Source organism: Danio aesculapii, chromosome 5 (genome assembly GCF_903798145.1).
Source record: "Danio aesculapii chromosome 5, fDanAes4.1, whole genome shotgun sequence".
In the NCBI taxonomy this organism is placed as follows: domain Eukaryota; kingdom Metazoa; phylum Chordata; class Actinopteri; order Cypriniformes; family Danionidae; genus Danio; species Danio aesculapii.
The window spans coordinates 40,635,280-40,640,560 of NC_079439.1; positions in this window are offsets into that span (position 1 = coordinate 40,635,280).

Here is a 5,281-nt window from a genome sequence, read left to right on the forward strand (position 1 = left end):
AGAAAAAAGAAATATGAAAAAATACTTATTTTTAAAATACAAAATTATTACAGCATATATCATTAGAAGAAAAGGAATCTGTTAAAGATTTAAATTAAAAACAGTAGTCTATTGTCATTTATTAGGCAAATAACAAACTGGCCAGCACATTCAACTGTCCTCAGGCAGAATTTGGCCCTTTGAAATAAAGAATAATTAAAACATACTACTACTACTACTACTACTAATAATAATAATAATAATAATAATAATAATAATAATAATAATAATAATAATAATAATGTGGAGCTTCACAATTTTTCTAGCCCTTTTTGTAAAAAAAAAAGAAAAAACATTTGAATATTCTTGGATAAAGTCAATAGCTAAAATAGTATTCAAATTAATTTTAATATGGGCCGCTTTTGCTGCTTCACATCTTTTTATTGGTCATTTTATGTTTCAAGAATAAGGTCCAAGATTTACAATAAAAGTTGCTTGTAAAATGTTTTCTCAAACAATACAGGAGCGAAAGATGACTTCTCTTTTACATCAGATTATAAAATTTAAATATTTGTTAGCATTGGCCAAAACTGATTACCTTAGGACACACTGAAGCAATAGCCGACAGAGGATTCTGCTTGGTCTTAAAGCCTTTTCTGATGGGTTATTTTCACTATTTATGATGTCATGATAGCAGTCAAAATAGAACAAATGAGCTCATGTATGGGACAGATTCTGGACCTTTGTCAGTGAGGGGTTTATCCCCTTGGCTACAGGCCTGATGTAAATAAATGGATAAAAAATAAAACTCTAATTTATTTATTGGTTCATAGGACAGGGAAAGTGTGCATTAACTAACATTGCTGCAAAACCCCCAGAGCTGCCCCAAAGGCTATTTCTCATCTGTTGTCCCCGGAAAGATGATAAAATTGTCTCCCTAAAAACAATTTAAAAAAAGGGAAAATGAAAAAAAATGAACAAATCAATTGTAAAAGAGCACTACAATGGATATAGCTGTCCTGATACTGCATATTGACAAAACCAAACTATTCGGCTTAGTCCCTTTATTAATTGAACCGCCAACTATTCCAGCATATGTTTTATGTAGCGGATGCCCTTTTAGCCCCAACTTAGTACTGGGAAACATCCATACACACTCATAAACTACAGACAATTTTAGCTTATCCAATTCACCTATACCGCATGTCTTTGGACTGTGGGGGAAACCGGAGCACTGGAGGAAACCCACGCAAACATCGGGAGAACATGCAAACTCCACACAGAAATGCCAACTGACCCAGCCGATTTCAATTAAAAATAATTGAAAAAAATTTGGTCACTTTATTAATTAAAGTGTAATAATAATTAATTAATTATTATTACGTTATTATCATCTTTTTACTTACTGTATTGAATTCTTAAAGAGCCCATATTATACATGAAATAGGGTCATATGTAGGTTGTAAGGGTCTCCAACAACAGTCTAATATGCATGCAAGGTCAAAAAACACTTTGATGGTCTTATAATCTGCATTTATTTTTACCTAATTATCCCAGCGACTCCCATATGAATCGTTCAGCGATTCATTTGTTCCCAACCCCCTCCTCAGCGCGAAGCTAATCTGCGCTGATTGGACCGATGACAGCCTGCTGCGATTGGTCGACACGGACAAGGCTTCAGTGCTAGAGTGAAATGCCCAGCTGCTAATCTACAATATAAAAGTAGTCACAGTGCATACACGCTTCACAGTGGATTTTGGCTGCCAGTGGGTGAATGTAAACACAGACGATGGACTAGAAAATACTGACGACTAACTATTTTATTGAGCAAAAAGTCCAAGAACAGGCGAGGAGGTCACAGTCTTCTTGCTCTTTTCACACACACACACACACGCACGCACGCACACACACACACACACACACACACACACAGGGCCTGCGCGTCCATAGAGGACCGGGTGAATAGAGAGGGCGCGGCGCGGCGCTCGGTTATATCCACGAATACCCGTGCGTTACACACGCGAGGAGACACACACACACACACAGAGGGCCGGCGCGTCCATAGAGGAGCAGCGCTCAGTTATATCCGCGAATACCCGTGCGTTACACACACGAGGAGACACAGACACACACACACACACACACACACACACACACACACACACACACAGGGCCGGCGCGTCCATAGAGGAGCGGCGCTCAGTTATATCCGCGAATATCCGTGCGTTACACACACACGAGGAGACACAGACACACACACACACACAGGGCCGGCGCGTCCATAGAGGAGCGGCGCTCAGTTATATCCGCGAATACCCGTGCGTTACACACACGAGGAGACAATAATATTGAGCTGAAATATTTTGAAACTTGTCCGTTGCATGTGTGTAAACAGCTGACGATCCGTAATCAAAGCGGCACGCGTCGCGTTTTCAACGTGGCTTTACACGCGATATGGGAATATAAAGAGTTAACCTGATACAGTACACGCAGTTACAAGTAACAAAACACAACTAAATACATAATTTGCAAGCTAGAGTAAACGAGGCAATAATTTTAAATCGCACTTACTTACACTTGTGAAATGGGGGTAGAAACTGATCCATGATGCACTGATCCATGTTCTGACAGTCTATACTGATCCTTCCTTTAACAAACTGAAGAAGTCTTCTTTGAAAGCATATAGTTTTCAGAAGCACTCAGAACTGCTCAAGGCTGGGCTATATTGCTGATGTTTCATCTTTGATTAGACTGTCCATAATATCCATCTGCACAGCGTGACTCCATTCGACCGGTGTCTCTCTGTGTGTGTCTCTGTGTGTGTGTGAGACTTTTTTTCTGTTAGTGGGCGGGGCCGCAGGTTTCAAATCTCCCGGGTTTGCGCGCCTAACTACTTGTGTTTCGTAGCTGCGTCATCGCGAAACACCTAATGACTCGTTATCAAGACGACTCGTTTGAAGCACTATGACTCGACTCTTTTATAGATGAATCAATAGTTTTAAACACTGCACACTTACAGATTTAAGCCTTAGCTGGATATTTCACTTCACTTAGAGCTATGTTACACACTACATGGAAGGGCATTTTCAAAAACCCATAATATGGGCTCTTTAATCTTAAAAATAAACAAATATTCATTAATCAATGTTAACATGAAGGAAAATATATTTTACAGTATTCTGCGGCGTTTTTAAGATTTCCTTGAGTCCTTATGGTTTATCGGTCGAACAAATCTTGCCTCCAAATGACATCCTCAAGCACTGCTGGTCAGATCCCTGTGTGCACTGCTCGATTTCACCACGAGGCGTCGCTCTCACCACACCGCTGATCGGTAGAACAAGGTACACCGCTGTTCTCCATTTTAATGTAGGCCTAATAATGGACTGAAGAATTCTAAACATTTAAAGCTGATTAGTATTTAGAAGTTTGTATTATAATTAGTGCAGGATAATAAACGTGTCCCAAAAACAGTAAAGCATTAAACTAGCTCTCCTGCTCTTTCATATCCTGTTCAAAAAAAGGAAGGAAAAGTTTTTGACGTTTAATTAAATGTATTCACTGCTAATGATCTTCTTGCAACTGTAGTTTGTTTTCACCATAAAGATAAACAAGAGTGGAATAAATGATCAAATCAATGAAAGGAACATTTTTTTACTTGTAAGAGTAAAGAGAGCAACTAAAGAATTTTAAAAGACAATCTAAAGAATAGGCTACTGGGTTATTTCAATCTTATTTGGGGGTTTTAATAACTGGGTTAAACAATTAATTGAAAAAAAATATTATAAACCCAGAGTTGGGTTTGTGTTGACTCAAAACTTTTCACTCCATTTTCTGTTTATTTCATCAACCAAGAGAAACATTTTCTGCCGAAAATGTGAGATTAAAATCCTAATGATGCATTGACTGACAATAATAGTTATTATTTTCTGTTAGTCAAACACCATCACTGTTTTTAACAGGTCTTAATATCTCCCAGATGTCTCTCTGTAGGCCTGAGGATCGTCACGCTGCTTCACTTTGTCCAGCTGGACCCCCAACACCTGCCTGACGCTCACGTGCTCACACTTACTGCTGTCAGACCTGCAGGAGTTCAGCCTGAGGAATGGAGGTCAGTGTGTGTGCGCATGTGTGTGTGTGTGTGTGTGAGTGGGGTTTGTGGAGGACCACCCACATTTTGCACATGCTTATTCAGCACTCGTGGTGTTCCTCATCTCGTCCTCTCAGACTATAAACTGTTGACTCAACAGTAAAACACACACATATACAGTATACTGTATATACAGTACACACTGTATATACACTAGTCTATACAGTAGAACATTTACAGCATAAGGATAAAATATATACTGAATACTTAAAAATACACATTTGCCTTCACAGGAGCAAGACTAAACTTTAAAATATACTCAAAAACAAGCACTTAAAATTGTGAAATATTTCACAGTATTATCTGTCTCATCTGTCATATATAAATGTAGTGTTAATAACATGTTAATCATAGTAGACACATGCTATCACCATGCTAATCAAGCTAGCAATGTGCTAGACACATGCTAATCATACAGCAGAAATATGCTAGTAAAAAAGAGTAGTAATTGAAAAGCAAACACTTACTGGCTAGCAACCAGATTACCCTACCCACTTTCTTATAAGACATGTTGCTAACTGAATGTTTATTGCATCATAGGGTCATTTGTTAAGATGATGATTAGTTTCTGTTCACATTAATATTTACTTAGCTTGTGGAAAAAAATAACTTTTAGTGATGATATTTATGCGACTCTCTTGTCAACACCTGAATACGAGTACAGGACAAATAGTTCTTCAGTACATTTGTATATAACCATTGTTTCATTTTACTATATATGCTTTTTCACTTTCATAAAAACCAAACTATTGTGACCATGTTTTTATCAGTAAATATCTGGCAACCACATTTTTCCATTAATTAACAGATTTCCTGTATAGACTTTGAGTAATAATATCATGTTTTACATCGTCATCACACCAAGAGCAACTACTGCAAACCACTATTGATATAACTATTAAAGAGCCCCTATTAATGGGTTTGTGAAAATTACCTTGCATGCAGTGTGTAACACAGCTTTAAGTGAATGAAAACATCCAGCTGAGGTTTCAATCTGAAAGTGCACCTTGTTTAAAACTATTGATTCTTTAATAAAAGATTTGATTCAGAGTCATTTAAATGATTTGTTGTTCGTCTGTTCATATCAACGTCAACACTAAACAATACCAAATATAAAGTGCCGGATCTGGTAAAACATGAACGCGCCTTTCCCTA